Source organism: Scyliorhinus torazame, chromosome 4 (genome assembly GCF_047496885.1).
Source record: "Scyliorhinus torazame isolate Kashiwa2021f chromosome 4, sScyTor2.1, whole genome shotgun sequence".
Classification (NCBI taxonomy): Eukaryota; Metazoa; Chordata; class Chondrichthyes; order Carcharhiniformes; family Scyliorhinidae; genus Scyliorhinus; species Scyliorhinus torazame.
In genome coordinates this window covers 297,061,117-297,071,982 of record NC_092710.1, presented here as the reverse complement: position 1 = coordinate 297,071,982, position 10,866 = coordinate 297,061,117, and the positions used below count along the sequence as shown (strand labels likewise).

General features: G+C 40.6%; 1 protein-coding gene across 1 annotated transcript in view; it reads right to left on the bottom strand.

The window, feature by feature from the left end:
* Window positions 1–2,276: 2,276 nt before the first annotated feature.
* foxo3b (forkhead box O3b) overlaps window positions 2,277–10,866 on the bottom strand; it is a 175,468-nt gene continuing 166,878 nt past the window's right edge. Inside the window, exon 3 of the mRNA XM_072499966.1 lies at window positions 2,277–4,946. The gene's annotated coding sequence lies outside the window, so the exon portion shown is untranslated. The remainder of the gene's footprint in view (window positions 4,947–10,866) is intronic.

Genomic DNA, 10,866 nt, shown 5'->3' with positions numbered 1-10,866 from the left:
TAAGTTGTATTCATTGAACTGATGAACTTGGCCACTCATGCAGTTGAGTTCATTTTTAATGACATGTAAGCCCAAATAGGATCCCTTCTCGCACCAGCTCTCGCTCACATCTTCACTGGAGTGACCCCTAACTTCCTACTCATGGCATGTTTCTGATACATAAATTATAATTTTTTTTTTGAACCTGCAGCTGCATGTAACACCATACACATCTGAGCATGGTCCACCCTGCACTCAAATTCACCTTTGAAATGGTACCAACCAGCACCCTTTTCTTGATGTACTAGTTGAGAACCAATGAATTCTCTACTATCGGCTACCACAAGCCCACTGTTTTGCAGAAGATTTTGTTAGGTTGGAAATTAGCAAATCTAACTCTTAAAAGGGAGGCAGAGAGCAGAAAACCACAGACCAGTCAACTTAACATCTGTCACTGGGAAAATGTTGGAAGCATTAGAAACAATTCAGATAAGGTTTACTGGGCTAATACCTGGGATGGGAGGATAGATTTATGATAGAAGGTTGGACAGTTAGGCTTGTATTGCTGAGGTTTAGAAGTGTAAGGTGACTTACTTGAAACACAAGATCCTGAGGCCTTGGCAGGGTAGATATGGAAAGGATGTGGGAGAATCTAGAACTAGAGGTCACTTTTTAAAAATGTGCTGCCCATTTGAGACAAATGGAGAAATGTTCTCTGCCAGAGGACAGCGAATTGTTTGAAATGTTCCTCAACAAGCAATGGAAGCAAAGTCTTTGAATATTTTTAAGGCAGAGTTAGATAGATTCTTGATAAGAATGGAGTGAAAGGTTATTGGGGTAGGTAGGAATATGGAATTGAAATTACAATCAGATCAGCCATGATCTTATTAATGGAAGAGAAGGCTTGAGGAGCCGAGTGGCCTACTCCTGCTCCTAATTCACATGTTCACATGTATGTTCCACTGGTTAATAAAACGTTGGGATTCCTACTGTTCCACACATTATAAAATTGGCTTTATTGGGAATCTTGTAACTAAGGCCCGAACCTGTTAAATGACTGCAGCAGTCCAAGGACAAGACCCACCATCTTCTCAAGGCAAGATATGGATGGGTAATAAATGTGACCCTACCAGCCACGCCCACTGAAAACATATTTCTAAAAATTAGAAATTAACTGAGAACCACATCAACAACCATGCATGTCAGATTATCTACTTCAGTCCTCAAGACTTCCTAAATTCATTAGCAAATACCTCAACTTCATGGAATTGAAATAAGATTCTTTCTATAGTCATAATTGCACATTTCTCAGTTCCTGTCTTTGAACTCAAGTAGTGTTGACATTAGAATGTTATTAAAATTTTGCCAAATGAATGCTCCTTTATAATGTACTGGAAGTCTCCATGACAGAAACAGTAATGCAGGAAGATTTTCCTCCACGGAGCTAAGCAAATGGTAGAACAGAGATAACGATGCTTTGTAACCTATATACCACATGCTCCTGATGTAGGAGTCCTTAAATTTTCTGATTACCTATAGATTCACGACCCAACACAAGACACCTTTTGGAATCTTTGAGACTCAAGTATGAAACAGTTAAGCGGCAGAATTGATTTAGAACTGATATTAGGGAAAGGCTTCCTATTAAATTCTGAAGTAATGATGGCAGACATTTAAAGGGTTTAATGAACCCTTCAGAAAACAGGCCAAAACCAATTTTCAGGACCCATAGAAGGGAGTGAAATGTTAAATTAAAGCAATTTTGGAATAGTTTTTAAATATATGTAAATATATGAGCTGTGATTTTCTTATAACCAGGGAATCCCAGGACCAAAGTTATAGTTATGAAGAAATACTTGGAAAATTGGAATTTCACTGCACAGGGAAAAAAAAAAGAAAAAGGGAAAAAAAGAGGTGGACAACAGGTTTTTAAAAATAATGCAGGTAAACACAGTGAATGATCATTTTCACTAGTGTGCAGATACTGTAATAAGGTGGCAGAGACTCAGAGGGAAAATGAAGAAAGAAGTCAGAAGAATTGTTGGCAATATTATTAGAATATAGACAGCTTTATCACAAGTGAATATTGAGACAGAGATTTTTTAAAATAAACTGCATTGTAACTGAAAAAGAACAATAGAGTAGAGATAGAGAAACAAAATAAAGGTAGATAAGCTCCAGTTGAAACTAGCATGCCAAAAATAGTAACCTGGTATGCAATAATTTTTATGATCTACCATTTAGAGCAACCTATGAACAGAATTTACATATGAAAATGAGTGCTATTGGGGACCAAGTTCATTTCAATATAGTGTTATCAAGCTTTATTTTACATGCGCACTCTTCTCCTGGAGCACAGATTAATGAAATACACAGGGCAATACATACCAATAATTTACGCAATAAAAAACCTGCAGTTCAAGAGAACCATCCTTTTCCTGTCAAAACTTACAATTTAAAATGGGGGGGGGGGGAAGAAGAGAAGATAGTATATTCATTGGTCTCATTATATGGAGAAAAAGTATATCGTGTAAAGTGGTTTCATTTACTTCATGCAGCCCAAGGTATGCATTTCAAAAACAAAATGTAGAATATTCACTGCTCAGTTTTATCCACTGCTAAACACCACAAATTCTGAATGATGGGTGCAAGCTGAATTGAACTATCAACAGACATAACTATGAAATATTGCATGGCATGTCACAGAAATTTGAACTGTGGCAGTTTCCTAGGTGATACATCAAACCAAATAAGAGGCAGGTGATAGGTGATGTTAGTCATGTTAGTGAGTTATAGCAGTAATTTGGCCACAAAATATAGTCTTGCACACAGTGCATAACAGTAAACCTAAATAGGGTATATATAAAGTTATGAGTTTTAAAAGGTCAGATTAGTGTTAAGTAAATTTAAAATTGGGTTAATTTTTCAAGCGCTTAAAAAGTGCAAGTATTTTTATTTTGCACCCCTAGTAACTGGTTTGTCACTTCCACGTGTATACTTATCATAAAGAGGCTGGGTGAATATGCAATTACTGTAGATCCTTGCAGTACCTTCTCTCCACTTCCTGAGGGGCAGTGTATGAGTATGGGGCAAAATTTCTGGCCTGGATGAGAACTAATACTGGGTGACAGATTCAGTTTTAGTAAGATTCCAAACAGACTATAGCAGTAACATGAGCAGTTTAGTTGCATTCCTACCATGCAGCTTTAAGAATATGGTTTTGTGCAGAACGGTCTCAGAATATTGGTTTGGAAGTCACTTGGATACTACGACTTTAGTGAAAATGTTAAAACAAAAATGGCAGGAATGAATATACTACCTTAAACTTCATTTACATTTGATGAAAGTAATTCAATTACCATAATTGATATGCTATTATTCTACAAATAGAATAGCAAATTGCATGATGAAAAGACAATATCCATTTATACGAGACAGCTAGGTTATACAACAATATTCCATCACATTTTGTTTCACTGCCAGCTCTCCAGGGGCACTAACGTCAATGAATGTGACTACCTGGAATTTCATGCAATGAACTGAGACAAACTAATTTACTTACTAAACAGTCATGCATAATGATTTGTCTCGGCCCATAATAAAATATAAATGTGCATTACCCTATTGTAAAAAGAAGAAATCTTACACATTAGTTTGAAGAAATATGCATAAATTGGTGCAATCTGAGCTGGTCTGTATTTATATAGAAACTGTTCAAAAAGGTGATCAAGGGACAATAAAACTTTCAATAAATGTACAAATGTCATACAGAAATGTAGTATGCAAAACTATTTACTAAATGTGTAAATGTATCCACAGAAAATAGACCACATTAAAGTCGACCAATGAGGGATCTGTTCAGAAGGGAGGCAGTTTGTTATCTGGCGGTGTAATCTGTCCTTATACCAGATTAATCTGTACTCAAAAGAATGGATAAGAAAAGGGATTTTTTTTAAAAACTTTAAAAAAAAGACACACCCCCCAGAAAGTTTTCTACAAATGATGATAGATGTGTATATGGGTCATATTTTCCAACCTTGTGAATACATTTAGATCTCAATCCATGCAAAGATTACTTCAGAAGAGAAAATTATTTTGGCTGTTTTCTCTAGACACAATAATTTGTAAACATATGAAAGTCTCTACTCTTTTTTCCAACTACCTAACTCTCTCAAGATAAAAGATTTGTTCACAAGATTGGTCTGTAAAGCCAAGCAAAGTTTTACAGGCAGTATTATTCCCAGGTTAGATGTAATGGTGACACACTAATGCTTTTTACCACCCTCTCCCCACCACCATTAAACTGGGTACTTGACACTATTATAAAAAGACCAAACAACGTTAGGCCATAAATTGTAAAGGTTCATTCAAAGTCACACTTCAACTTTTGTTAATAAGCTCATGCAATTTCAAATTACTTAAAATGCCAGTTAATCAATTGCATATTAGCAGATTAAAAAGGATAAAAACCTTCATCTGTGTAATAAGTCTTCTGGCATTCTGATGATGCCAATTTGTCTTGGTTCATTCTGTCAGCATATATGCTCATTTCCTCATCAATATTCATGCCTTTGATGGCACTGTCCATCAGTCCCATTCCATCAACACTTCAATGATAGCTACAATGGAGGCCAAGGGCAGATGCTCATATCAGACATAAAACACCAAAACTTAAAATATGCACCTACCCGTATCAACCAACAATTTATATAGGGCTAAGATAATGGGACACGGGGAAACTATACAGCTTAAACAATGAGATTTCACTTTGAGACAGTTCAGGATTCATTTTAACTGCAGTTCACATTCTTCTGGTTAACGTCTTTTGTGTTGGTTGAGATGCAATTCCAAGAACGGTCTCCATTGCAGACGAAACGTCAGATTTACAGCTGTCAAATAAACAGTATAATCCAATTCATATCATCTTGCTGACAGCAGATTTGGCAAAAAGTCTTCAGTTCACTAACCTATAAAAGGGCAAAAGAAGGAGAATTATATGAAAAACTCATCTTAATTTCTTCTTATGCTCCAGATGCTCCAAACATTCACACCTACTTTTAGATAACACAGCACAAATTTACAGATAGCATTATGTACTTTATTTTAGAATGATAGACCTTTTAGACAAGCAAGCTACTAGAAATATCCAAAACCTTCTTTTGACTACTGAGGAGACCAGCGTTCTCCTCATTAAAAGAGCCAAGTTAGATTTTGCGGTCAAAAGAGCACAAGTGCAACACAAGATCAACTACAAAGCTAATTTATGGCTTAATTTACATAGAATACTTTGGTCACAAGTAAAGTATCCTTTTTTTGGAGTGCACAGGTGATTTTTGCATCTGGCCCTTTTAAATTTTTCAACCCAGGACCTTAAAGTCGGCAAACTGTGCATGGCCTGCATTGGGGTTTTTGCACAACCTACAAAGAACAGTGCAGCACAGGAACAGGCCCTTCGGCCCTCCAAGCCTGCGTTGATTATGATGCCTGTCTAAACTGAAACCTTCTGCTCTTCCGGGGTCCGTATCTTTCTATTCCCATCCTATTCATGTATTCATCAAGATGCTTCTTAAATGGCGCTATAGTATCTGCTTCCACCACCTATCTCGGCAGCGCGTTCCAGGCACTCACCAAGGTTCTGTACAGCTGCAACATGACGTGCCAATTTTTGGACTTCTGGTGGCAGACATGGAATGAGTGGTTGCAAACTCCAAACAGACAGTGACCCAAGCCGGGAATCGAACTTGGGACACTGGCGCTAAGAAGCAGCAGTGCTAACCACTGTGCTACCGTGCTGCCCATCAGGAGATAGTGAATCTTTGCAACTCTTATCCAGAGAGCAGTGGAGGCAGGGTCAATAAATATTTTTAAGGCAGAGATAGATAAGATTCTTGACTAACAAGGGAGTCAAAGGTTACAGGGGGTAGGCAGAATGTGTTACGGCCACAATCAGAGCCCCATAATCTTACTGAATTGTACAGGCTGGAGGGGCCTACTCCTACTCATGACATGTATGCTAATATATAGGACAGAGACAAATACCACAACTGTCAGTAAGTTGTATGGTGTCATTTTGGCCTATTCACCTGACGGAGGAAATAAATGTACCCTTCTGAAATATTTAGAATCATCTTTTGCCCATGTGCTGCAATCTCAGGCCCATCTTGTCCATGCCAGCCCTAATCCCACCGTCCTGCACCCGGTCCATAGCCCTGTAGTTTAGAGCACTTAAGCTGCAGATCCAGGTACCTTTTAAAAGAGTTTAAGGTCTCTGTTTTCACCACCAACGCGGGCAGCGAATTCCAGACTCCCACTACCCTCTGCACAATAAGTTTTTCCTCTTGTCCCCTCTACACCTTCTGCTACTCATCTTGAATCTATGTCGCCGGTTCTAGAATTCTCCAGCAGGGAAAACAACGTTATCCTGTCCACTCTATCTTTTGGGAAACAAAAATGGCAAATAGATTAAATATTTGTAAAATAAAAAAAGAAAATGCTGGAAAAACTCAGCAGGGCTGGCAGCATCTGTGGACAGAGAAACAGATAATGTTTCTCTCCAAATATGAAAATGCTTATTGTCACAAGTAGGCTTCAAATGAAGTTACTGTGAAAAGCCCCAAGTCGCCACATTCCGGCGCCTGTTCGGGGAGGCTAGCATGGGAATTGAGCCGTGCTGCTGGCCTGCCTTGGTCTGCTTTAAAAGCCAGCTATTTAGCCCTGTGCTAAACCAGCCCCTGGTTCCCCTTCTGTGCTGTAACGTTTCTATGATTCTAATAGAGATTGCAGCACATGGGTAAAAGATGATTCTAAATATTTCAGAAGGGTAAATTTATTTTCTCCGTCAGGTGAATAGGCCAAAATGACACCATACAACTTGCTGACAGTTGTGGTATTTGTCTCTGTCCTATATATTAGCATACGTGTCATGAGTAGGAGTAGGCCCCTCCAGCCCGTACCACAATTCAGTAAGATTATGGGGCTCTGACTGTGGCTGTAACACATTCTGCCTACCCCCTGTAACCTTTGACTCCCTTGTTAGTCAAGAATCTTATCTATCTCTGCCTTAAAAATATTTATTGACCCTTCCTCCACTGCGCTCTGAAGGAGTTGCAAAGATTCACTACCTCCTGATGGGCAGCACGGGCGCACAGTGGTTAGCACTGCTGCTTCTTAGCACCAGTATGCTGCCAGACCTGAGTTTACCAGCATTTTCTGTTTTTATTTCAGAATGTTGAAGATTGATGATTGGAATACAGGAAGGAAATTGGTGGCTTACAGTCTACTTAGGGCGTTGAACAATGAATTAACTTACAGTCTTTCATATTGACCAGTGCCTGATCAGTGCCATTTGTAGTTTCTGAGCATGGCAATATTTTTGGCAGCTTGACTTGAGACTAGACTTTGTGGACTGAAACACAGGAAGTTTGATTCACTGGGTAATAGATATACCATATGACCGTGAAGGACCTAAACTGTTTTGGAATGTTAACTGGGTGACCTCATCTAATATCTGTGGTCAACTGATTCTGATAAAGCCCCAAGGCCATTGGACCGGAATACATCATTGCTATGATGGTACCTGAAACACAACTGAATATATTGCACTTATAGAGCCATTATTCCTAGGCTGGAGAAAAGGTATAACAAAGTCACACCATAAACAATTAAAGGTTTATTCAAAAACACGAATGAGTCAGGATTGGCAGTTCTATTATTCTTCGTGAATAGAAGGATGCCTTATGTTGAAAACTAAACAGCCATAGAAGTAAACATCTTGTAGTCCATGATTTGGTAACATTGGACATTTTAAGCCCCGCCAGTAATTATAGCAATTCTTCTCGTTTAAAGTACATCAGATCCCAGTGTGCAGAACAGCAACTAATTAACAGGTTAGATGATCTCCCAGCAGTGAATTCCACAGCTAATCTGAACAAACAATTGCCCTGAAGTGACAAGTCAGATGTGAAATGTAAAGGGAACCCATCCATTTGCGGCACACTAATCTCTATGGTGCTGCCTCTCAACTGGGATGCAAGTGGGATTTCAAACGTGAAAGACTGTGAATCTTAGATGCAAGTCATTTGGGAGCCATTAGCTGACAATGTTTTTAAAAATCTCGTGCCGGCTGTCCTCGAACAACCTTGGACATGGCATCAAAAAAGGCCGTCCAGTACCCAAGCCTGGGACAGGACCAGAACATTTGGGTGTGGTTGGCCAGGCCTCCCTGGCACCGTTCACATTGTCCTCCACCTCCGGGAAGAACCCGCTCATGCGTGTTCTGGTCAAGGGTGCCCTGAGCACTACCTTCAGTTGTGTTAGGCTCAGCCCTGCGCATGAGAAAGTGCCCCTATGCAGCTTTGATTCAGAGTCCTTCCCTTATCTCTATGCTCAGCTCCTCTTCCCACTTTTCCCGTGTCTTGTCCAGAAGGGCCAATAATAATAATAATAATAATAATAGCTTGTCACAAGTAGGCTTCAGTGAAGTCACAGGGAAAAGCCCCTCCAGTAGCTGGGTGAACGTTGCAGTTTCCTTCCGGAGGAAGTTCCTTAGTTGTATGTACCGCAGTCCATTCTCTTTCGGGAGCTGGAGCTTGTCTGTTAATACCTCCAGGGTCACTACTCTGCCGCCTATGTATAGGTGCCATACTGTCAGTAGCCCTTCATTCTGGCTCCACCTTTAAAAGAAGCATCTATTGTTCCAGGGGTGAATTTATGATTTTTGCAGATGGAAGCCATAGTGCACATTGCACCCAGAATGAATTGGCGCCTGATTTCGTTCCACATCCTCAGAATGGCCACCACCACTGGGTTTCTCGAGTTGGGGGGACTGGGAATGGGCCATGGTCAGTGCTCGGAGGGATGTCCCTGTGCATGAGGCCTCTTCATTTTTCACCCACTCTGCCTCCAGCTCTTTGATCCACCCCGTTCCAGGAAAGCCCCAAGTCTGTGCTGGACTATCTGACCCTTATTTTGGAGCATAGGTGAGGTACTATTATTGACCTCAGCACCTCTGCGACAAGGAAAAGAAAACCACACTCTGTTGTACCGAATTACTAGCCCGAAATCCTGGTTCAGGTACTTAGGCATCAGGTTACAGCAACAAACTACATTTATATAGCATCTCTATTGTAAGAAAATGTTCTTGGCATTTAAAGCAGCATTGGGATGAGTTTGATGTAAAAACATAAGAACTAGGAGCAGGAGTAGGCCATCTGGCCACTCAAGCCTGCTCCACCATTCGATGAGATCATGGCTGACCTTTTTTGGACTCAGCTCCACTTGTACTCATTGGAGTTTAGAAGGATGCGGGGGGGATCTTATTGAAACATATAAAATTATGAAGGGAATAGATAGGATAGATGCGGGCAGGTTGTTTCCACTGGTCGGGGAAAGCAGAACTAGGGGGCATAGCCTCAAAATAAGGGGAAGTAGATTTAGGACGGAGTGTAGGAGGAACTTCTTCACCCAAAGGGTTGTGAATCTCTGGAATTCCTTGCCCAGTGAAGCAGTTGAGGCTCCTTCTTTAAACGTTTTTAAGAAAAAGATAGATACCTTTCTAAAGAATAAAGGGATTCGGGGATATGGTGTACGGGCCGGAGAGTGGAGCTGAGTCCACAAAGATCAGCCATGATCTCATTAAATGGCGGAGCAGGCTCGAGGGGCCAGATGGCCTACTCCTGTTCCTAGTTCTTATGTTCCGGCCCGAACAACATAACCCTTAATCCCTTTATTCTTCAAAAAACTATCTTTATCTTAAAAATATTTAATGAAGGAGCCTCAACTACTTCACTGGGCAAGGAATTCCATTGATTCACAACCCTTTGGGTGAGGAAGTTCCTCCTAAGATCAGTCCTAAATCTACTTCCGCTTATTTTAAGGCTATGCCCCCAAGTTCTGCTTTCACCGCCAGTGGAAACCACCTGCCCGTATCTATCCCCTTCATAATTTTACACGTTTCTATAAGATCCCCCCGCATCCTTCTAAATTCCAACGAGTACAGTTCCAGTCTACTCAACCTCTCCTCGAAATCCAACCCCTTCAGCTCTGGGATTAACCTAGTGATTCTCCTTTGCACACCCTCCAGTGCCAGTATGTCCTTTCTCAGGTAAGGAGACCAAAACGGAACACTATACTCCAGGTGTGGCCTCACTAACACCTTATACAGTTGCAGCATAACCTCCATAGTCTTATACTCCCTCCCTCTAGCAATGAAGGACAACATTCCATTTGCCTTCTTAATCACCTGTTGCACCTGTTAACAAACTTTTTGCGACTCATGCACTAGCACACCCAGGTCTCTCCGCACAGAGGCATGTTTTAATATTTTATCATTTAAATAATAATCCCTTTTGCTATTATTCTTACCAAAATGGATAACCTCACATTTGTCAACATTGTATTCCATCTCCCAGACCCTAGCCCATTCACTTAACCTATCCAAATCCCTCTGCAGACTTCCGGTATCCTCTGCACTTTTTGCTTTACCACTCATCTTAGTGTCGTCTGCAAACTTGGGACACATTGCACTTGGTCCCCAACTCATCTATGTAAATTGTGAACAATGGTGGGCCCAACACTGAACCATGGGGGACATCACTCGCTACTGATTGCCAATCAGAGAAACACCCAGTAATCCCCACTCTTTGCTTTCTATTACTTAACCAATCCTCTATCCATGCTACTACTTTACCCTTAATGCCATGCATCTTTATCTTATGCAGCAATCTTGTGTGTGGCACCTTGTCAAAAGCTTTCTGGAAATCCAGATATACCACATCCATTGGCTCCCCATTATCTACCTGGTAATGCCCTCAAAATATTCCACTAAATTGGTTAGGCACGACCTGCCCTTTATGAACCCATGCTGCGTCTGCCCAATGGGACAATTTC